Here is a 26,146-nt window from a genome sequence, read left to right on the forward strand (position 1 = left end):
TTGCATTAAGATTTGTTATTTTACAAAAGTCAAAATACGACTCTGAAATAATTTTGACTGTGCCTCATGCGTCAAGCTAGGCTCATGTCATAATTAAAATTTGCAAACGTTAGCATACTCATGAAAATTGAAATGGAACAGAACCGGAATTGTCAGATGTGTACAGGTTGAACAATATCGCCTCCAGACAACTGCTTTTTGGAACAAAACGCTGTCGTTGAAGCGGCCTTGATTTCCCAATCGACCCTTATCATTACATCCAAAATATCTCAACGTGCTAATCAACACATCATGTTTAAGGGAATGAAACCCTTGGGAGTAAGTAATTGAGATAATCTTTAGCACAGTAAAAGGTCACTGGACAGAACATGCTTTACCAGTACTATAATTTTTTCTGAAGTCAAATTGCATTTTTCAATCAATTTATCTTTATTTTAAGAAATTTTAAAATGGAAGTAGCTACCGTTTCAAGTATGTTTCACTGAACTGGAAGAATAGTGATCGGTCTTATCTGTTGTGTAATTAACCATTCATTAACAATTTATTAATCTGGTTAGTAATTGCTCCAAGTACATAAGGACTTGTATAGAGATTACGTCACTAACTACTACTCTGTATTGCATTTTAGTTATAATTGATTTTAAAATGGAAGTAGCTACCTTTTCAAGTATGTTTGACTGAACTGGAAGAATAGTAATCGGTCTTATCTGTTGTGTAATTAACCATTCATTAACAAATTTGTTAATCTGGTTAGTAATTGCTCCAAGTGCATAAGAACTGGTATGAGATCACGTCACTAACTACTACTCTGAATTGCATGTTAGTTATAATTGATTTTAAAACAGCTTCCATTGCATTAAAAAAATATTTTTTTACTGCTCCAATACTTTCAACGGTAATAAACAAATAAATCATATAATTCTCTACTTCAATACCAAATCCAATATGAAAGAAATATTTGTTTATCTCATCTAATTTTAGCTCTGAAGGAAGGCTAGTAATATTTAATGTATTGATCACGTTATTTTCTTAGATAAATGCATATAACTCTGTAGTTTAACGGAAAATGACAATTTATTCTATAAAATATGAATTTTTCCACTCGAATCATTGGAATTTTTCTGACTGGTTTTTTATTCATTCCAGTCTTAAAAGTGTCTTGTATTCCAAATTATATATCTGTCTGATCTTTTGATTAGTGATTGTGAGTTATCTTACACTTCTTCATGAAGCTTTCGGTTTACTAATTTATTTACAAACAATCGGGGCATATGCTCGTCAAGGATCTATATTACGTTACCTGTTAAGAATGCTGTATGCGCCCCTAAAAGTTTCTGCAAACTACCAGTCATCCTTAGAATTTCGTGCGATAGCTCTTTTTTAATCAAACTTTGAATAGTCAGTATAACAAGTGTTTTGGCTTCTCCTTTACTTTATTGGACATATAACTAACATAAGTGTACGTTTCGTTATTCTTCTTTCTTTGCTGATTCTTTATAATATATACACCAATAACGCTTATACTCTAAATTTAGGATGTCTTATCCATTGTTATATGGTGTATAACAGTGACCGAATCGTCCGCCACCCTCGTCTGTTGTTTGATGAGCTGTATTGTATTAATTTTTTGTAAGCGGCATAGTTCGTTAGCACAAATAGTTTACCGATATTTGATTGGTACTTCTGAGCATCATAACCTATTCCTTTTAAATAGCTAGATTTACAATTAGAGTTCAAAAATTACGAAATACACGTATACTTCACATGAGGTAGATTGTAAACAAAGTAAACCTCCATTTTAACTCCTTTTACCTTGAGTATGACACTAAGATACTCAAAACCAGGAGTCACAGATTTAGAGACCACGCAGCGTTCAAATACCATAGGGTCCCTGACGCAAGCGGTGACGCCGCCTCCTGCATAGCCTAAGTCTGTATGGCGGCCGCTACGCACCATTAGATACTGAGAGTAACACATCTATCTTCCCGTACACAATGCTGTATCGTGTACCTCTCCTGTAACCCCTTCCAAGGTTGTTTTCACCAGCATGAATGTATAAATAATGGAAAGCGTATCATCTGCATATTCTAACAAATGTTTTAAATCTTAGCTCCCGGACAAAGTTTAACATACACTCCCATGAAAACACATGTTTTTTTACAGTATCTCAGATGGGAATTACATATTATCAAGACATCATACAATTCAGTAGATCGTGGTTTATCACGACTGTTAAGTGTTGATTTAATATTGATGGGAAGTTTAGAGGTTGAAGACTCGCAGACGAGGAATTCAGCTGCCTGGCACAGAGAGAGTCCTGCAGAAGATTTGCAGAATCTCTTCTCCATTCTCTGCACCTCCGCTCTCACATGGTTTACTGCGGCCTCCAGGATCTCATCTGTTGTTAACAGACACCTCCTCCTTTAAGTGACTTATAACATTTAAATTTTTCTCATTATTTATCTGATAAAGTCAGGCACTCTTTACAAATGCCTTGTTACATTCGGAAGTTTTTTTTGCCTGTGTTTATTTTTATTACGGTTTAAAATCATAGTAAAATTTTAGCATTGTAAGTGTTTTGACTGTAAAGCTGTGAACTTCAACTTTAGATTTCCTTTAACTTAGAATTTATCAAATTTTTCTGAAATTAGTCCAATTGTTAAAGACACATTTGAAACTACCTAAAAAGAGACAATGAAAAGTTATATATACGGAATATTTCAGAGGAATTTACAAAAACAGTTTTATTCTGCAGGTTGAGAGGTCCATCCTTAACTTAAATGTAGATGGATTAAAAGATTAAAATATATTTTAATTTCCATAATTTCAATTTTTCGAATTCCATTAAAAGAAAATTAAACTTATTATGGATCCTCGGGTACTTATAGTTATTATTACCTATAAAACATGTAATTGCAGTACTTAAAAGGAGGACGTACGTAAATATGTTTAAGTTTACATGTCGGTACTTAAACCGATATATGAGGGAGAGGAAATCTGGATAACTATTCCAACATTGTGGAAATGATTGGGTTGTCAGTCATCGTCAACCAAACTCTCTTTCCAATATGACATTAAAAATAATTTAAATTTTCTCTTTATGGATTTGTAAATATATGAGGTTTACTAAAATAGGTAATTAAATAAAAGAGGAAATTGATATATTTATATTTATGAAATAAAATAAAATAGCATAACATATAGAACATAATAAAACAAAAAAAAAACATATAGTTGGAAATTACATAATAGTTGGATTATAAAATAATGTACATATATTTAATAACTTTGAAATTGTACATTTCAATAACTATTAGATGAATTACAAGTGTTTAAAAGGCATTATTAACAACGAATTATTTGAAAGGAAAAAAGGATTATGAACGAAGAATGACAGAAAATGTAGATAATATCCAGTAAAATGCTGTGTTGAAGTATTATGCTCAATTTGTTCATTTCCCACTTATTTATCTATTCATATTTTTTATAAAAGACAAATTATGATATATTTTTGACACAATAATCAATAGTAAATTAATTATAGTTCTCAGAGCATTAGTATAGCCTATTATTCGTGAGGATGAAAAAATATAATTTCGGTATGTCTTTCTTTAATTGACGGAACGATATCTCAAAAACGAAATGACAGTTAGCTTTTGACAAAATGATGCATGAACCTTAATATCTATATTAGCAACAGTGAGTTCGAAGATAGTGCGTATCACATCATTGGATTTGGTAGGCTGTTAATGAAAATATCTGTGTTGATCATAAAGGTAAAAATTATATGAACGAGAAGACTACAGTATATATACATAAAAATAACTGAGTACATTCCTATAGCATTGCAAGATGTGACATATTATCACAGGTAGATTATTCATACATTAAACAGTTTTGTAGATTACTCAAAATAAATATCAGACAGGGAAGTTTATGACAGTGTCTGATTTTTATGCGTTGTAGTTCACTTACTGTGTCAATAACTGAACTAATAAAAAAGTAAATTATACGTGTAAACGTCATCTTATCAATGCATTTGAATATGTATAATGGAAATGATTGTTGAATTGGAGAGCGACGGTGTATTAGAATTCTTTAGGGGTCTTTAATATTGCCATAAATAATTGTATTTTATCCGGTATATTTTCTGTTTAAAAATCTAATATCAAATAAGTAGATCTGAAAGAATTTAGGGTTTTTTAAACTTCATTTTAGTATCCAATCTCTTTACAACACAAAATTAAACTATGAGCGAACATTTTTTATTTCACTCATAGTCAAAACCCAAAATAAAAGAATTTCACAAATTAATGTTACGAGCAATTCAAGGTTATCGAGTCAGGTTTTTTGAAATAAATGTTTAAATAATTATTTAATATATTTTTAGTTTGCGATAGTGTTGTTGCATGTTATCGCAAACTCCTAAAACATAGTTTTCTACTTTATGGTAACTTTAGGAAATATAAAAATTACAAGACAAGTGTCCAGCCAATGTTTTAAAAATCTTAATTTTCTATATGCCACGCCTATTAGGTGCGATATAACTAAAATTTTTTGGAAAATATTATACATTTTTTACAGTAGGGTGTAGCAAGCTATGATGTTTGTTAAGATATAAGTAATTACGTACTTGTTAAATTTGTATTAGGTTTTTGTCTTCGGCTTCCATAAGAAAATGATCTTTTACGATCAATAGCGAACGGCTACTACCAGAAATTCTTAGTGGCTGAGGTTTATTTATTAAATGAAGGAGAGTTGATGTGCGTAAAAGTATAAATTAATGGACATTTAAACGTACTAATATTAATTGAGGTATTACTTGGAGATATGTGTTTCTATTTTTCGGCGCAATTTCGCACTTATGCCGAAAACTAGAAATAACATTCCTTGAGATAGTACTTAAAATTAAGCACAAATCAAAGCCCTAGCCTAAAATATCTAGATACCTAACAATAATCAATATCAATAGTATATTTTCGTTATCCCCGGTAAAAAAATCATGCAACTTTATAAATGACAAATACCAAACCGAAATTAAAAGTTGTTTAAGATTCCTGTAAATGAAACTATTATATTATATACTCAAAAGTTTAGAAACCAAAAGAGATTTTCAATATAGCTAACTGACATTAAAAACTTATGTATGATCAGAAACGAAGAATTATACAAAAATTTGTAAATTGTTATAACAAATATGTTATTAGTACCTTTATCCTTTAGGTAAATCAGAATGTGTTCTTTTTATGAGTATAAGCCATGCAACCTTACTAAACTTACTGCCTAGAGAGTGAAACATAAAATTTGACACATACAATTATTGGCTGACCATTACTGAATCTAACAACCTGAGTGACTACACAAATTTTATTTTGTTCAATATCTCGAGAAAAAACTAAGAAATAGACCTCAAATATTTTATGATGTTAAATTTTTATATAAAATATTCAATTAGATGATAGTGTTTCCCATTTTATTGGATTTATCAGAGCGTAATTATTAGGGTAATTATGATAGTAACGATAAAATAGCGCAATAAATAGATGTATAACAAATAGATCGCACTAATAACAGGTGATAACATGTGAGGTACTGACAAATGTAGTCTACTATAAAAAACATATGATATCATGGTATAATGAATAGGTGTGTATACTTTTATTATTCAAACACTGGTATTAAACCTAATTTAATGAAGAAAATTTAGTTTTATTATGCTGCAAGATATCTCAAGAAATATTTCATCTGAAGAATTGAAATTCTTGAAAAGAATCAAATCAGTTCGGTTACTATTGAATAATCTTTATCAGTGTTAGAATAAAGCCAAAAATGGAAAATTATAAATAAAACTAAACTGGATTGTACTTTAGGGTCAGAAAACATACCAGAGTGGATATTTTTGGTTTAGTAATTATTATTGATTTTATCATAGAACAGTATAATCTGTTGCATTTTGCGGTAATTATTAATGGAAAAGTCCGTTTTAATACTAAAAAAAATAATTTATGTAGTTAAAAGAAAAATTTAATATTAATTGGGAAACTGCTTCCACATGAATGCGTATAACCTATAATAGATGATTGTACGACAGAAAATATAACTGTATTAACCTCAGCGTTTCGATTTTTTAATATCTACTCTTTCATTGAACTCGCTACGAGCTATCGAGCTATTTTAGATCTCTATGTTCATGGTATTCCCCTGTTATTCTCACTCAACAGAAGGACCTCTCGTAATAAATTTGCTAACGCTAGGCAGAGTCTGACAAATGTTTCTCGTGTAAAAAATGTTTAGTGTAAAGTTTAAGTCTACATTTCAGTTATATCTTAACATATCTTGCGGACAGTCAGATAGAAAGATGGGCAGACAGAAATGATTCTTTCCAGTCCCTTAAATAATAAACTTTGCTTATGCTCAGCTAACTAAAAGAACACTGTTTTTCAAGTATGGTTTTTAGGGTATTAGGTATTATTTACAGTCTGTCGTATACAAATAATGTCCAAAGTGTAATGCATGTCCACTTTGCAGGTCACGTCATAGGCCTTGACGAGTGAAATAATTCGCTTTCATTAGGATTATAATAGTTGTCAAAACAACTATCATGTGAGTAAGCAGTGAAACTGACATGAGAGGAATGAAATTTACTTTATGACGTATGTATAACATTATGTGTATGTGTGACGTAAATATATTTTTAATACTGGGCATTCATGAATCTGTCGGTATATCCTAGTACTTTTGCATTTATTATGTCTTCTTGTTGATGGAAGTAATAAAATTCTACATTATTCAAAATGTTTAATCAAATGATACTTCTGATATTGATATTATTAAAAACATAAATGTTTCTTTCTTTTTCATTTGATTACAGTAATACGATTTACCACTAATTTTACTCATTACAAAGTACGTAAATTATCATAATCATCACTAATTTTAGTATCGTAATTACTATATATTCAACCAAAAACAATAATTGATAATAACTATATTTTCATTTAAACAATTTGTATTAACTTAGAAAATATTTCACTAAAGTATGAAGAATCAAAACATATATATTAGTGTGTAATATTCATGTATTATTCAAATGCTTAAACTTAAAAAATTTACAGTTTATACATAACAAGATATTGTACTGCAATTACTTTAATATTTCTTATATGCTACTTCAAAGAAAGTCTGATAAATAAGGTAAACTTTAAGGAAATACAATATTGAAACTGTATAACGGTAGCCTAAAACATTTACAAAGATTGTAAAAGCAGTGATTCCACATCATATGAAATTCCATGCAATTGGGATTCAATCTGTATAGGGGAAACAAAGCGTTTTATTAGAAGAGCGTTAGCGATGCCTATGCATCGTGGGACTACAAATTTTATATCTGACTCTCAGTCTATCAATCTGTCTGTCTGCATAATATCCCTAAAACAAAGCGTTAAATTAGCAGAGCGTTAGCGATGCCTATGCATCGTGGGACTACAAATTTTATATCTGACTCTCAGTCTATCAATCTGTCTGTCTGCATAATATCCCTAAAACAAAGCGTTAAATTAGCAGAGCGTTAGCGATGCCTATGCATCGTGGGACTACAAATTTTATATCTGACTCTCAGTCTATCAATCTGTCTGTCTGCATAATATCTCGAAAACAAAGAGTTAAATTAGCAGAGTGTAGCGATGCCTATGCATCGTGGGACTCTAAATTTTATATCTGACTCTGTCTATCAATCTGTCTGTCTGCATAATAACCCGAAAACAAAGCGTTAAATTAGCAGAGCGTTAGCGATGCCTATGCATCGTGGGACTACAAATTTTATATCTGACTCTCAGTCTATCAATCTGTCTGTCTGCATAATAACCCTAAAACAAAGCGTTAAATTAGCAGAGCGTTAGCGATGCCTATGCATCGTGGGACTACAAATTTTATATCTGACTCTCAGTCTATCAATCTGTCTGTCTGCATAATATCCCTAAAACAAAGCGTTAAATTAGCAGAGCGTTAGCGATGCCTATGCATCGTGGGACTACAAATTTTATATCTGACTCTCAGTCTATCAATCTGTCTGTCTGCATAATATCCCTAAAACAAAGCGTTAAATTAGCAGAGCGTTAGCGATGCCTATGCTTCGTGGGACTACAAATTTTATATCTGACTCTCAGTCTATCAATCTGTCTGTCTGCATAATATCTCGAAAACAAAGCGTTAAATTAGCAGAGCGTTAGCGATGCCTATGCATCGTGGGACTACAAATTTTATATCTGACTCTCAGTCTATCAATCTGTCTGTCTGCATAATATCCCTAAAACAAAGCGTTAAATTAGCAGAGCGTTAGCGATGCCTATGCATCGTGGGACTACAAATTTTATATCTGACTCTCAGTCTATCAATCTGTCTGTCTGCATAATATCTCGAAAACAAAGCGTTAAATTAGCAGAGCGTTAGCGATGCCTATGCATCGTGGGACTACAAATTTTATATCTGACTCTCAGTCTATCAATCTGTCTGTCTGCATAATAACCCGAAAACAAAGCGTTAAATTAGCAGAGCGTTAGTGATGCCTATGCATCGTGGGACTACAAATTTTATATCTGATTCTCAGTCTATCAGTATGTCTGTCTGCATAATAACCAGAAAACAAAGCGTTAAATTAGCAGAGCGTTAGCGATGCCTATGCATCGTGGGACTACAAATTTTTATATCTGACTCTCAGTCTATCAATCTGTCTGTCTGCATAATAACCAGAAAACAAAGCGTTAAATTAGCAGAGCGTTAGTGATGCCTATGCATCGTGGGACTACAAATTTTATATCTGATTCTCAGTGTATCAGTATGTCTCTCTGCATAATAACCAGAAAACAAAGCGTTAAATTAGCAGAGCGTTAGCGATGCCTATGCATCGTGGGACTACAAATTTTATATCTGATTCTCAGTCTATTAGTATGTCTGTCTGCATAATAACCCGAAAACAAAGCGTTAAATTAGCAGAGCGGTAGCGATGCCTATGCAACGTGGGACTACAAATTTTATATCTGACTCTCAGTCTATCAATCTGTCTGTCTGCATAATATCCCTAAAACAAAGCGTTAAATTAGCAGAGCGTTAGCGATGCCTATGCATCGTGGGACTACAAATTTTATATCTGATTCTCAGTCTATCAGTATGTCTGTCTGCATAATAACCCGAAAACAAAGCGTTAAATTAGCAGAGCGTTAGCGATGCCTTTGCATCGTGGGACTACAAATTTTATATCTGATTCTCAGTCTATCAGTATGTCTGTCTGCATAATAACCCGAAAACAAAGCGTTAAATTAGCAGAGCGTTAGCGATGCCTATGCATCGTGGGACTAAAAATTTTATATCTGACTCTCAGTCTATCAGTATGTCTGTCTGCATAATAACCCGAAAACAAAGCGTTAAATTAGCAGAGCGTTAGCGATGCCTATGCATCGTGGGACTACAAATTTTATATCTGATTCTCAGTCTATCAGTATGTCTGTCTGCATAATAACCCGAAAACAAAGCGTTAAATTAGCAGAGCGTTAGCGATGCCTGTGCATCGTGGGACTACAAAATTTTATATCTGATTCTCAGTCTATCAGTATGTCTGTCTGCATAATAACCCGAAAACAAAGCGTTAAATTAGCAGAGCGTTAGCGATGCCTATGCATCGTGGGACTACAAATTTTATATCTGACTCTCAGTCTATCAATCTGTCTGTCTGCATAACATTTCGAAAACAAAGCGTTAAATTAGCAGAGTGTTAGCGATGTCCTATGCATCGTGGGACTACAAATTTTATATCTGACTCTCAGTCTATCAATCTGTCTGTCTTCATAATATCTCGAAAACAAAGCGTTAAATTAGCAGAGCGTTAGCGATGCCTATGCATCGTGGGACTACAAATTTTATATCTGATTCTCAGTCTATCAGTATGTCTGTCTGCATAATAACCCGAAAACAAAGCGTTAAATTAGCAGAGCGTTAGCGATGCCTATGCATCGTGGGACTAAAAATTTTATATCTGATTCTCAGTCTATCAGTATGTCTGTCTGCATAATAACCCGAAAACAAAGCGTTAAATTAGCAGAGCGTTAGCGATGCCTATGCATCGTGGGACTACAAATTTTATATCTGATTCTCAGTCTATCAGTATGTCTGTCTGCATAATAACCCGAAAACAAAGCGTTAAATTAGCAGAGCGTTAGCGATGCCTATGCATCGTGGGACTACAAATTTTATATCTGACTCTCAGTCTATCAATGTCTGTCTGCATAATAACCCGAAAACAAAGCGTTAAATTAGCAGAGCGTTAGCGATGCCTGTGCATCGTGGGACTACAAATTTTATATCTGACTCTCAGTCTATCAGTATGTCTGTCTGCATAATAACCCGAAAACAAAGCGTTAAATTAGCAGAGCGTTAGCGATGCCTATGCATCGTGGGACTACAAATTTTATATCTGACTCTCAGTCTATCAGTATGTCTGTCTGCATAATAACCCAAAAACAAAGCGTTAAATTAGCAGAGCGTTAGCGATGCCTATGCATCGTGGGACTACAAATTTTATATCTGATTCTCAGTCTATCAGTATGTCTGTCTGCATAATAACCCGAAAACAAAGCGTTAAATTAGCAGAGCGTTAGCGATGCCTATGCATCGTGGGACTACAAATTTTATATCTGATTCTCAGTCTATCAGTATGTCTGTCTGCATAATAACCCGAAAACAAAGCGTTAAATTAGCAGAGCGTTAGCGATGCCTATGCATCGTGGGACTACAAATTTTATATCTGACTCTCAGTCTATCAATATGTCTGTCTGCATAATATCTCGAAAACAAAGCGTTAAATTAGCAGAGCGTTAGCGATGCCTATGCATCGTGGGACTACAAATTTTATATCTGACTCTCAGTCTATCAATCTGTCTGTCTTCATAATATCTCGAAAACAAAGCGTTAAATTAGCAGAGCGTTAGCGATGCCTATGCATCGTGGGACTACAAATTTTATATCTGATTCTCAGTCTATCAGTATGTCTGTCTGCATAATAACCCGAAAACAAAGCGTTAAATTAGCAGAGCGTTAGCGATGCCTATGCATCGTGGGACTACAAATTTTATATCTGACTCTCAGTCTATCAATCTGTCTGTCTTGCATAATATCTCGAAAACAAAGCGTTAAATTAGCAGAGCGTTAGCGATGCCTATGCATCGTGGGACTACAAATTTTATATCTGACTCTCAGTCTATCAGTATGTCTGTCTGCATAATAACCCGAAAACAAAGCGTTAAATTAGCAGAGCGTTAGCGATGCCTATGCATCGTGGGACTACAAATTTTATATCTGACTCTCAGTCTATCAGTATGTCTGTCTGCATAATAACCAGAAAACAAAGCGTTAAATTAGCAGAGCGTTAGCGATGCCTATGCATCGTGGGACTACAAATTTTATATCTGACTCTCAGTCTATCAATCTGTCTGTCTGCATAATATCTCGAAAACAAAGCGTTAAATTAGCAGAGCGTTAGCGATGCCTATGCATCGTGGGACTACAAATTTTATATCTGACTCTCAGTCTATCAATCTGTCTGTCTGCATAATATCTCGAAAACAAAGCGTTAAATTAGCAGAGTGTTAGCGATGCCGATGCATCGTGGGTCTACAAATTTTATATCTGACTCTCAGTCTATCAATCTGTCTGTCTGCATAATATCTCGAAAACAAAGCGTTAAATTAGCAGAGCGTTAGCGATGCCTATGCATCGTGGGACTACAAATTTTATATCTGACTCTCAGTCTATCAGTATGTCTGTCTGCATAATACCTCGAAAACAAAGCGTTAAATTAGCAGAGCGTTAGCGATGCCTATGCATCGTGGGACTACAAATTTTATATCTGACTCTCAGTCTATCAATCTGTCTGTCTGCATAATATCTCGAAAACAAAGCGTTAAATTAGCAGAGCGTTAGCGATGCCTATGCATCGTGGGACTACAAATTTTATATCTGACTCTCAGTCTATCAATCTGTCTGTCTGCATAATATCTCGAAAACAAAGCGTTAAATTAGCAGAGCGTTAGCGATGCCTATGCATCGTGGGACTACAAATTTTATATCTGACTCTCAGTCTATCAATCTGCCTGTCTGCATAATATCTCGAAAACAAAGCGTTAAATTAGCAGAGCGTTAGCGATGCCTATGCATCGTGGGACTACAAATTTTATATCTGACTCTCAGTCTATCAATCTGTCTGTCTGCATAATATCTCGAAAACAAAGCGTTAAATTAGCAGAGCGTTAGCGATGCCTATGCATCGTGGGACTACAAATTTTATATCTGACTCTCAGTCTATCAATCTGTCTGTCTGCATAATATCTCGAAAACAAAGCGTTAAATTAGCAGAGTGTTAGCGATGCCGATGCATCGTGGGACTACAAATTTTATATCTGACTCTCAGTCTATCAATCTGTCTGTCTGCATAATATCTCGAAAACAAAGCGTTAAATTAGCAGAGCGTTAGCGATGCCTATGCATCGTGGGACTACAAATTTTATATCTGACTCTCAGTCTATCAATCTGTCTGTCTGCATAATATCTCGAAAACAAAGCGTTAAATTAGCAGAGTGTTAGCGATGCCTATGCATCGTGGGACTACAAATTTTATATCTGACTCTCAGTCTATCAATCTGTCTGTCTGCATAATATCTCGAAAACAAAGCGTTAAATTAGCAGAGCGTTAGCGATGCCTATGCATCGTGGGACTACAAATTTTATATCTGACTCTCAGTCTATCAGTATGTCTGTCTGCATAATATCTCGAAAACAAAGCGTTAAATTAGCAGAGCGTTAGCGATGCCTATGCATCGTGGGACTACAAATTTTATATCTGACTCTCAGTCTATCAATCTGTCTGTCTGCATAATATCTCGAAAACAAAGCGTTAAATTAGCAGAGCGTTAGCGATGCCTATGCATCGTGGGACTACAAATTTTATATCTGACTCTCAGTCTATCAATCTGTCTGTCTGCATAATATCTCGAAAACAAAGCGTTAAATTAGCAGAGCGTTAGCGATGCCTATGCATCGTGGGACTACAAATTTTATATCTGACTCTCAGTCTATCAATCTGTCTGTCTGCATAATATCTCGAAAACAAAGCGTTAAATTAGCAGAGCGTTAGCGATGCCTATGCATCGTGGGACTACAAATTTTATATCTGACTCTCAGTCTATCAATCTGTCTGTCTGCATAATATCTCGAAAACAAAGCGTTAAATTAGCAGAGCGTTAGCGATGCCTATGCATCGTGGGACTACAAATTTTATATCTGACTCTCAGTCTATCAATCTGTCTGTCTGCATAATATCTCGAAAACAAAGCGTTAAATTAGCAGAGCGTTAGCGATGCCTATGCATCGTGGGACTACAAATTTTATATCTGACTCTCAGTCTATCAATCTGTCTGTCTGCATAATATCTCGAAAACAAAGCGTTAAATTAGCAGAGCGTTAGCGATGCCTATGCATCGTGGGACTACAAATTTTATATCTGACTCTCAGTCTATCAATCTGTCTGTCTGCATAATATCTCGAAAACAAAGCGTTAAATTAGCAGAGCGTTAGCGATGCCTATGCATCGTGGGACTACAAATTTTATATCTGACTCTCAGTCTATCAATCTGTCTGTCTGCATAATATCCAGAAAACAAAGCGTTAAATTAGCAGAGCGTTAGCGATGCCTATGCATCGTGGGACTACAAATTTTATATCTGACTCTCAGTCTATCAATCTGTCTGTCTGCATAATATCTCGAAAACAAAGCGTTAAATTAGCAGAGCGTTAGCGATGCCTATGCATCGTGAGACTACAAATTTTATATCTGACTCTCAGTCTATCAATCTGTCTGTCTGCATAATATCTCGAAAACAAAGCGTTAAATTAGCAGAGCGTTAGCGATGCCTATGCTTCGTGGGACTACAAATTTTATATCTGACTCTCAGTCTATCAATCTGTCTGTCTGCATAATATCTCGAAAACAAAGCGTTAAATTAGCAGAGTGTTAGCGATGCCTATGCATCGTGGGACTACAAATTTTATATCTGACTCTCAGTCTATCAATCTGTCTGTCTGCATAATATCTCGAAAACAAAGCGTTAAATTAGCAGAGCGTTAGCGATGCCTATGCATCGTGGGACTACAAATTTTATATCTGACTCTCAGTCTATCAATCTGTCTGTCTTCATAATATCTCGAAAACAAAGCGTTAAATTAGCAGAGTGTTAGCGATGCCGATGCATCGTGGGTCTACAAATTTTATATCTGACTCTCAATTATCAATCTGTCTGTCTTCATAATATCTCGAAAACAAAGCGTTAAATTAGCAGAGCGTTAGCGATGCCTATGCATCGTGGGTCTACAAATTTTATATCTGACTCTCAGTCTATCAATCTGTCTGTCTGCATAATATCTCGAAAACAAAGCGTTAAATTAGCAGAGCGTTAGCGATGCCTATGCATCGTGGGACTACAAATTTTATATCTGACTCTCAGTCTATCAATCTGTCTGTCTGCATAATATCTCGAAAACAAAGCGTTAAATTAGCAGAGCGTTAGCGATGCCTATGCATCGTGGGACTACAAATTTTATATCTGACTCTCAGTCTATCAATCTGTCTGTCTGCATAATATCTCGAAAACAAAGCGTTAAATTAGCAGAGCGTTAGCGATGCCTATGCATCGTGGGTCTACAAATTTTATATCTGACTCTCAGTCTATCAGTATGTCTGTCTGCATAATATCTCGAAAACAAAGCGTTAAATTAGCAGAGCGTTAGCGATGCCTATGCATCGTGGGACTACAAATTTTATATCTGACTCTCAGTCTATCAATCTGTCTGTCTGCATAATATCTCGAAAACAAAGCGTTAAATTAGCAGAGCGTTAGCGATGCCTATGCATCGTGGGACTACAAATTTTATATCTGACTCTCAGTCTATCAATCTGTCTGTCTGCATAATATCTCGAAAACAAAGCGTTAAATTAGCAGAGCGTTAGCGATGCCTATGCATCGTGGGACTACAAATTTTATATCTGACTCTCAGTCTATCAATCTGTCTGTCTGCATAATATCTCGAAAACAAAGCGTTAAATTAGCAGAGCGTTAGCGATGCCTATGCATCGTGGGACTACAAATTTTATATCTGACTCTCAGTCTATCAATCTGTCTGTCTGCATAATATCTCGAAAACAAAGCGTTAAATTAGCAGAGCGTTAGCGATGCCTATGCATCGTGGGACTACAAATTTTATATCTGACTCTCAGTCTATCAATCTGTCTGTCTGCATAATATCCAGAAAACAAAGCGTTAAATTAGCAGAGCGTTAGCGATGCCTATGCATCGTGGGACTACAAATTTTATATCTGACTCTCAGTCTATCAATCTGTCTGTCTTCATAATATCTCGAAAACAAAGCGTTAAATTAGCAGAGCGTTAGCGATGCCTATGCATCGTGGGACTACAAATTTTATATCTGACTCTCAGTCTATCAATCTGTCTGTCTTCATAATATCTCGAAAACAAAGCGTTAAATTAGCAGAGTGTTAGCGATGCCTATGGATCGTGGGACTACAAATTTTATATCTGACTCTCAGTCTATCAATCTGTCTGTCTGCATAATATCTCGAAAACAAAGCGTTAAATTAGCAGAGTGTTAGCGATGCCTATGTATCGTGGGACTACAAATTTTATATCTGACTCTCAGTCTATCAATCTGCCTGTCTGCATAATATCTCGAAAACAAAGCGTTAAATTAGCAGAGCGTTAGCGATGCCTATGCATCGTGGGACTACAAATTTTATATCTAACTCTCAGTCTATCAATCTGTCTGTCTTCATAATATCTCGAAAACAAAGCGTTAAATTAGCAGAGTGTTAGCGATGCCTATGCACCGTGGGACTACAAATTTTATATCTGAATCTCAGTCTATCAATCTGTCTGTCTTCATAATATCTCGAAAACAAAGCGTTAAATTAGCAGAGCGTTAGCGATGCCTATGCATCGTGGGACTACAAATTTTATATCTGAATCTCAGTCTATCAATCTGTCTGTCTTTATAATATCTCGAAAACAAAGCGTTAAATTAGCAGAGCGTTAGCGATGCCTATGCATCGTGTGACTACAAATTTTATATCTGACTCTCAGTCTATCAATCTGTCTGTCTTCATAATATCTCGAAAACAAAGCGTTAAATTAGCAGAGCGTTAGCGATGCCTATGCATCGTGGGCCTACAAATTTTATATCTGACTCTCAGTCTATCAATCTGTCTGTCTTCATAATATCTCGAAAACAAAGCGTTAAATTAGCAGAGCGTTAGCGATGCCTATGCATCGTGGGTCTACAAATTTTATATCTAACTCTCAATCTATCAATCTGTCTGTCTTCATAATATCTCGAAAACAAAGCGTTAAATTAGCAGAGCGTTAGCGATGCCTATGCATCGTGTGACTACAAATTTTATATCTGACTCTCAGTCTATCAATCTGTCTGTCTTCATAATATCTCGAAAACAAAGCGTTAAATTAACAGAGTGTTAGCGATGCCTATGCACCGTGGGACTACAAATTTTATATCTGAATCTCAGTCTATCAATCTGTCTGTCTTCATAATATCTCGAAAACAAAGCGTTAAATTAGCAGAGCTTTAGCGATGCCTATGCATCGTGGGACTACAAATTTTATATCTGAATCTCAGTCTATCAATCTGTCTGTCTTTATAATATCTCGAAAACAAAGCGTTAAATTAGCAGAGCGTTAGCGATGCCTATGCATCGTGTGACTACAAATTTTATATCTGACTCTCAGTCTATCAATCTGTCTGTCTTCATAATATCTCGAAAACAAAGCGTTAAATTAGCAGAGCGTTAGCGATGCCTATGCATCGTGGGCCTACAAATTTTATATCTGACTCTCAGTCTATCAATCTGTCTGTCTTCATAATATCTCGAAAACAAAGCGTTAAATTAGCAGAGCGTTAGCGATGCCTATGCATCGTGGGTCTACAAATTTTATATCTAACTCTCAATCTATCAATCTGTCTGTCTTCATAATATCTCGAAAACAAAGCGTTAAATTAGCAGAGCTTTAGCGATGCCTATGCATCGTGGGACTACAAATTTTATATCTGAATCTCAGTCTATCAATCTGTCTGTCTTTATAATATCTCGAAAACAAAGCGTTAAATTAGCAGAGCGTTAGCGATGCCTATGCATCGTGTGACTACAAATTTTATATCTGACTCTCAGTCTATCAATCTGTCTGTCTTCATAATATCTCGAAAACAAAGCGTTAAATTAGCAGAGTGTTAGCGATGCCGATGCATCGTGGGTCTACAAATTTTATATCTGACTCTCAGTCTATCAATCTGTCTGTCTTCATAATATCTCGAAAACAAAGCGTTAAATTAGCAGAGCGTTAGCGATGCCGATGCATCGTGGGTCTACAAATTTTATATCTGACTCTCAATCTATCAATCTGTCTGTCTTCATAATATCTCGAAAACAAAGCGTTAAATTAGCAGAGCGTTAGCTATGCCTATGCATCGTGGGTCTACAAATTTTATATCTGACTCTCAGTCTATCAGTATGTCTGTCTGCATAATATCTCGAAAACAAAGCGTTAAATTAGCAGAGCGTTAGCTATGCCTATGCATCGTGGGACTACAAATTTTATATCTGACTCTCAGTCTATCAATCTGTCTGTCTTCATAATATCTCGAAAACAAAGCGTTAAATTAGCAGAGCGTTAGCTATGCCTATGCATCATGGGACTACAAATTTTATTTCTGACTCTCAGTCTATCAGTATGTCTGTCTGTGCAATATATCGAAAACTGCTTGGTGCAAAGAGTTGAATTGAGCATAAAGTTTCATTTATATATAAGGAACACCATGTTCCAACTTCGTGCATGTCTTTCTATTTGATTTGGCTGAGCGTTATTAAATATTTTTACTTTCGTCGTATGCGTAAACATCATGGAAATGAGAAGTCGAAATAAGAAATACATTTGTAAACTAACTCTGGATAATGAAAAGAGATTAAACGTATGGACACATGTAGCCTAATTAATACGTAAAAAATAATTTTATAGTGACGATGTGTACATTTTTATCATGAAACACTGATATGAAACAGAATTTAATGAACAAAATGTGAATGAATTATATTGTTAGTTATCTTGATAAATATTTTATCGATAGACAAGAGTTGAATATATAAATTGTCATGTCAAATTCTGGAATTGTAATAAGCGTCGTAGAAGCATATCACTCAGTAGGCTTACAAATTTCTATTTTTTTTCTGAGGACGTAAGAATTTCTAAAAATAAGATTTGTTGTGGTTCTTAAAGGCAACAACTAATGCGCACTTTAAATTTGTCATTGAACCTCAGCGAGGCCTCTTACCTAAAACTTGGAGTGGTGTTACCCCTACTTTGTATCTAAAATTCTGAGTGCTTATTTACCATGCTCATGAAATGACCAGGTAAGGTAAAGTGATGGTGATTTCACTCTGTCTATTGTAGAAGGCTATTATAATGTGCAATAAATCCAAGAGTTTTCAGTTTATTTCCCACAACTTCCGAATCTCCTTTATCCAACTGGGCAGAACATCACTATTTTTTTTTAGCAAAGGTTATTTTCTTAAGCACGTTGATAGATACAATAACTCATCTGGAACGAATCATTAGTTTAGTCATATAACCCTTATATTCGATTTTGCGCAATATATATATATATATATATATTTCCCTGCTCAGTTAACATTAGACTGATGACTAATCTCAATACTGTATCCAAACATAATTACAACAACTTAATAGTTCAAACTATTGTTAACTGGCTACAGTTGTGAAAATTACTTATTTTATTTTAAAATTTTTTCATACAATATCTTGGTTTATATTGTAAATATTGACAAAATATCCGATGTAATCTAGTTGTAAACTGTTTTATCAAAGGTAAAAATTTAATCTGGTAAACATAATAAATAGCATTATTTAAACATAAATTCAGTTACTTTTTATGCTTTTAAATGTTAAATTAACTATAATCATTTTAATAGAACATTATCAGGTAACATATTATGCATAATAACAGGGGTTTTTGTTAAAAAAATTTCCCATTGTTTCCCGTTTAAAAATAAATTTGCGTGTGGTTACATATTTTAAATTCCTTTCAGTATAATTTGAAGACAGCTAAAGCCTACAATTCTTCGCTCATAATTTATTGTTGGAATGAACCAGATATGACCACGCGTAGGCGGCTGCAAATCGAGTTCCACCCACGGTCTACCCAACCATTCAGCCAATGTGAGCGCGGGGCTCTAAGCTGTCTGTGTTCAGTGTTCTGTTCCAAACTTTGGCATCGTAGTTCTATATTTTAGTGTTACCCGTATATAACAATATCTTGTGTAATTTCCACATACTTTTGTAGCTGTTGCAGTCACCAGCTTAACACATCTCTAGGCAGCTTGAATGTGGCTTTTGAATTTTAAAAATATAAACTCAGCAATACTTAGATTTTTTCTTTAAGAGATGAAACTGTCCCCCTTGTTATATTCTTTTTTAATTGAGGTTATGTTACATCAAATATTTTCTAAACGATTAGTTCTATTGAAGCATTGAAGTTGATTGATTTGTAGACCATGAAGGATTTAATTACTGATTTCTTCATTTTCCGGTTTCTGATATGTATTTTATAATCTGCTACCATACTTAAAGTAAACACTCTGTATGATCGAAGTATTCATCTCTTGCGATGCTAAGTACCCAGTTGTTGCCATGACTTTCAATATATGACTTACCCATATTCTACCAAATAATTTCGTTCTGTACTTAATCAGACAGTATAATCTGTTTTCATAGTAAAATCCACTTCTATATTTTACTTCTGGATAGATCCTCACATTCAATTTTCCAATTATCCCATACAATGATATTGGTCTTGTTGCTTATACTTCCAGATATTCAAGTGAGAGTCTGAGTGGCAGTTATAGTTATAACATTATAATAAATGAGTATAAAGTAATACCACACAACCAATGGCAAATTTAACTAAACATGTATACATTTTAAGAAAACCCGCTATATGATTGACTTGCAAATGTAATAAGAAGATATTTACAGTTATTCTACCATTTCTGAACACAAACATTAAAACTATTTATTCGTTTTAGTGGTCGTGCTTTATTTATTTTAAAGAAAAAGTTTGTAATTATTTTTAAAATGTTAATCACTTTGTGCGATATAACGACTGAAGGTTGGAATATAAATTTACTTTCTAAATACTCGTAATAGGGTACTGAGGTGTAACTTTATTATCATACCGAGTACAATATTAGAAATTCTATTGCTAAAAAGGTATTTTTGGCCCATCCTACTATATATATTTATATATATAATATATTATAATATATATATATATATATATATATATATATATATATATATATATATATAGAGTGTATATTATGTCTGGAAACACCCAAATATATCCTTTAATAATTTAAATATAAATTTGAAACCTCTTACAATCGTGATAGAGATTGGGCATCTACTTTTTGGAAGAATGTTTTGTTTTGTCACACCAACGGGGGACGTCCTGCCGAGGGTATCGTGAATATTCTTAATGGAAGCCTATACCTTGTGATACATAATTTTAAAGGTAATAGCTTACTGAATTGAATGCCACAAACCGCATCTCAAAGGAATTATTCTATCAGAAAATAGAGCATTTTTAGTATTGAAAATTTACTGATGTTCAACAATGTAATTTTAACATGGTTCTTGCCACAAAATGTGTTACACTAATTTTTTAGCATTTTTTAAATGTTCAATTAAAATAAAATAAACAATTTATTTTTAAGCTGGTTTTATTAGTACAAATTTACCAGTTTTTATTACAATGAATAAAACTTATGAGTCACTTTCTCTGATTACTTATGAATCTGTACTTGGTGTTTTCCAGTCAGCAGGAAGGTTTAAAGAGACAAAGGTCACTAGCCTATGAGAAACATTATTGTGTTATTAATCATCTGGTCTACAGGTTTCAGTTTGTTGAGCATGGAGCTTTCACTAGACAGCTCTAAGCTTGGGAATTACAAATGGACAAAGGTCATATCATTCCTGTCGAGTTAATCAGTGTCTCTGAAGCATTGCTGTCAACAAGTTATCTAATTACAGTAGTTCAGTTTTTATTTGGCATTTTAATGGAATTGTCTGAAAGAGAACGAATTACTCTGTTGATGATGCGAGGATATGTTCCATTAAATAAAACAAAAATTTCATTTTAAGCTGGTTCTATTAGCACAAATTTGCCAGTTTTTATTACAGTACAATTATGGAAATACTTATGTTATTGATTTCTTATTACAAATAAAAAATAATGTATGCTGTTAGAAAAGTCTTACAACAAACGTTTTACCTGCATTTGGTGTCAAAGCAATTGTTCGAACTGTGTTCCTTCTACGGTTTGACAATGAGCCAATCTTGTGTAAAATGATTCGACAGAGTTGCCTAACATTTCTTCAGTTATCAAAGCAATCTCCTCTATAATCCTGTTTCTTAGGTCTTCCAAATTATGAGGCTTTCTTCTATAAACATTGGATTTTAAATGACCCCATAGGAAATAATCGATTGGTGACAAATCCGGAGATCTTGGAGGCCATTCGATTTCTCCTCTTCGGCCAATCCATTTATGAGGAAACATTAAATCCAAATACTCTCTTACCTGTCTCCCATAATGGGGTGGAGCACTATCCTGCTGAAACCATACATTATCAAAGTATTCTCCTGATGCAATTTGAATAGCTGGGATTATTTCATTTTGGAGCATATTGTAGTAAAGTTCGGCATTTAAATTTCCATTGATGAAAAAGGGTCCAACAATTTTGTTACCTAAAATTCCACACCATACGTTCAGTTTTTGTGGTTGCTGTGAATGGGACTCAGTAATCCAATGTGGGTTTTCACTAGCCCAGTAACGGCAATTGTGCCTGTTAACATTGCCATTTAGGAAAAAAGTTGCCTCATCAGAAAATAGTATGTTGGTCAGAAAATCTCTATTGTCATCACATTTCCGCATCACAAGTTCACAAAACTCAACTCTTCTGTCGTAATCATCCTCATTTAACTGTTGGACTAAATGAACTTTAAATGGTATGTATTTATTAATTTTCAAAATCTTACTCACAGACATAGGGTGCATATCATGTTGCTGTGCAGCTTTTCTGAGCGATGTATGTGGGTCTTCAATAAATGTTTGCAAAACATCTAGTGCATGTTCTTCATCTGTTGCAGATTGTATCCTACCCGACTTTGGCCGATTACGTACACTCCCTGTCATTTCAAAACGCTCAATTGTTTTTTATATTGTTGAAACACTTATGGGATCCCTTTCTGGGAAAGTGTCATTAAACAAATTACAAACTTCCCGATAAGATCTTTGACGATCGCCATATCCTCGCATCATCAACAGAGTAATTCGTTCTCTTTCAGACAATTCCATTAAAATGCCAAATAAAAACTGAACTACTGTAATTAGATAACTTGTTGACAGCAATGCTTCAGAGACACTGATTAACTCGACAGGAATGATATGACCTTTGTCCATTTGTAATTCCCAAGCTTAGAGCTGTCTAGTGAAAGCTCCATGCTCAACAAACTGAAACCTGTAGACCAGATGATTAATAACACAATAATGTTTCTCATAGGCTAGTGACCTTTGTCTCTTTAAACCTTCCTGCTGACTGGAAAACACCAAGTACAGATTCATAAGTAATCAGAGAAAGTGACTCATAAGTTTTATTCATTGTAATAAAAACTGGTAAATTTGTACTAATAAAACCAGCTTAAAAATAAATTGTTTATTTTATTTTAATTGAACATTTAAAAAATGCTAAAAAATTAGTGTAACACATTTTGTGGCAAGAACCATGTTAAAATTACATTGTTGAACATCAGTAAATTTTCAATACTAAAAATGCTCTATTTTCTGATAGAATAATTCCTTTGAGATGCGGTTTGTGGCATTCAATTCAGTAAGCTATTACCTTTAAAATTATGTATCACAAGGTATAGGCTTCCATTAAGAATATTCACGATACCCTCGGCAGGACGTCCCCCGTTGGTGTGACATAACAAAACATTGTTCCAAAAAGTAGATGCCCAATCTGTATCACGATTGTAAGAGGTTTCAAATTTATATTTAAATTATTAAAGGATATATTTGGGTGTTTCCAGATATAATATACACCCTATATCTCTGACTATACGTCCTATGTACCTATGCACTAGACATTTTTTATAAAGCTTCATTATTATATAATTAAACAAAATTTTATACAATTGAGAACAATAAAAGTACATTTTTGTATGTCATAGTAATACATGTAACTTAATTAACGTACAGTACCTATTTTACATGGAGTTTAATTAAAATAGACAAACATTTAGCCGCAGCTTCACCTGAACTTCCCCTGTAATGTTCCATTGATTAATCAATAACACCTGAGATTTCAGAAACCCTTTCAGAAGTATTTTAAATTGGTATTGAGGCTCCCAAAGATACGTGACAATTGAAATAGAAAACTCTTTACAAAATGAACCATGTTGACTCAAAAGGCATTGAACAACTATCCTAGCTTAGTATTTATCTCATTCTACACCAATTAAAATTTTTGTTATATTAATTACAAGATGTAACACTTAGTTCAATATAAAAATAATCATTTTTAAAATTGCTTCAATCAAAAATAAGCTTTTGATTTATTCAAAACAAATATAAAATAAATTAAATTAAATTCAAATATATGTTAGCTTTCTTGTTTATGCAATAATGGTATCACATATATCAATTGTATATTCTCAGTCTACATCGTTAAGATGAAATAATAATACAAATAATAATAAAGGTAATAATTAAAGAATGGATATCCTAAACAACAAGCTTTTCTGTCAGCTGTTACGTTTGAAGTCTCTCCAAAGAAGCTTATTTTTTAAAGTAAGACAGATTAAACTTATCGTATTTATATAGCATTATTGCATAGATTGAAATATTTTTAGTATTAGCTGAAGTACTGTAAAATTTCAATCTTCCTTTCACCGTTTCGGTTATATTAAAATTCATGAGTAGATAAGATCCCTCGGGGTTTTGGTTAACAGTATGAAACAAAGATTAGTTGTTCTTATTCTTAACATATTCACTGTTTTTACAATATAGTCTTTTGACCAAAGGTATAGGTATACATATATATTCTTAGACTAAAGAACCTAATAATAAAAAGAGTATACTATAGGCAGTTTTAGGACTCTTCAACTTCTAGTTTTAGCCACAGTGATATACACATGTTTTCTTGTTTAATTTTAAATATTTTGCAATACAATTTATATTCTATGACTTAAACAATCATGAACTATTATTATAAAAATATTATGCAAACAGACAAAAACATTAATTATATATTGTGTTTATTTGTTTTACAGATTTAACGATATGTTAAAGCACGTAAACATAGCGTTGTATACTGAAGGTTCCAAAGTAGGCATAATAAATTTGAGGAACATTAATTATATATTGCATTATATATTGTGTTTATTTGTTTTACAGATTTAATGATATGTTAAAGCACGTAAACATAGCGTTGTATACTGAAGGTTCCTAAGTAGGCAAAATAAATTTGAGGAACATTAATTATTTATTGCATTATATATTGTGTTTATTTGTTTTACAGATTTAATGATATGATAAAGCACGTAAACATAGCGTTGTATACTGAAGGTTCCAAAGTAGGCAAAATAAATTTGAGGAACATTAATTGCATTATATATTTTTTTTGTTTGTTTTACATATTTAACGATATGTTAAAGCACGTAAACATAGCGTTGTATACTGAAGGTTCCAAAGTAGGCAAAATATTATGCAAACAGACAAAAACATTAATTATATATTGCATTATATATTGTGTTTATTTGTTTTACAGATTTAATTATATGTTAAAGCACGTAAACATAGCGTTCTATACGTCATGGTGTAAAATTCCACATTACAGCATTTAGTTAAGTTATTTGACATAACATGATTACTGCTCATTTATAGTAACGTTCACTTAAACAGCTGACTGTGAAACCCCATTTTAGCACTTAACATTAGTAACTCGATACAAAATCTAGGTCTCATATTTTAAAAGTTTTTGCTTTGTATTTTAAATATGCTATGAATATTTTTAATAAATACTAAAAATGCACGAAACATATTAAATTTAAACCGGATGACTGCAGTAATAATAATAGATAATATTCCTACGTTTTTATAAATACAAACACTTCGTCTCATATATTATTACAAACATTATTAATCTTCCGTGTGAAGGCATGCTTTCGGTAAAGACGGTTAAATGACAAGTAATTTTAAAGGTAAGTACTACAGGGATTTCCAAAATTTATTTTCCATTTTTACAGTCACAGGCTGTATAGAATTACGAGTGTGCAGGAACAATGAATGGACCATTAGGAACAAGAAAGTAGTAAGTTTTCTGATTTACTTAAGTTGTTGTTTCATGGTCCTTCCCGTAATATTATTTTAAGATTCGTCAGTTTTAATTGTGATGCTGGGAGTGAAAAAAGTACATATAAATTGAATTTTCACACCTTTTTCCTAATTTATATTAATGTTTTAACGAGGCGGATATTTTATTCCTATAAATGTAAAAGTTTAAATTCAGAGGAAATTCTTGAAATTTGTAGTAGGTGTAAAGTAAATATTGAGTTTCAGAAATCCCTGTGGTTATAATAGCAATAGCAATGATAAGCACGTAGTGTATCAGTGTACCCTGTCAAAGTGTCGTGGAAGATGACACAAGCGCCGAGGGTCTTACTGATATCCCTGGGGAATTAATATCCCTGAGTCTCTCTGTAAACAGTAGTCACGATGTGTTAGGCTCTTCATACGTCTTCAAAGGTGTTGACTGTATCAGTACCGTGCAATGGAATTATATATTCATTAAAATCTATGTTGTATTACAATAAATATGTGTTCATAAAGTAACGTGAGAAAACTTTCTTCTAAAATATCTAAAATTTACATAAATTAACATGATTAA

Source organism: Homalodisca vitripennis, chromosome 3, assembly GCF_021130785.1.
Source record: "Homalodisca vitripennis isolate AUS2020 chromosome 3, UT_GWSS_2.1, whole genome shotgun sequence".
Lineage (NCBI taxonomy): Eukaryota > Metazoa > Arthropoda > Insecta > Hemiptera > Cicadellidae > Homalodisca > Homalodisca vitripennis.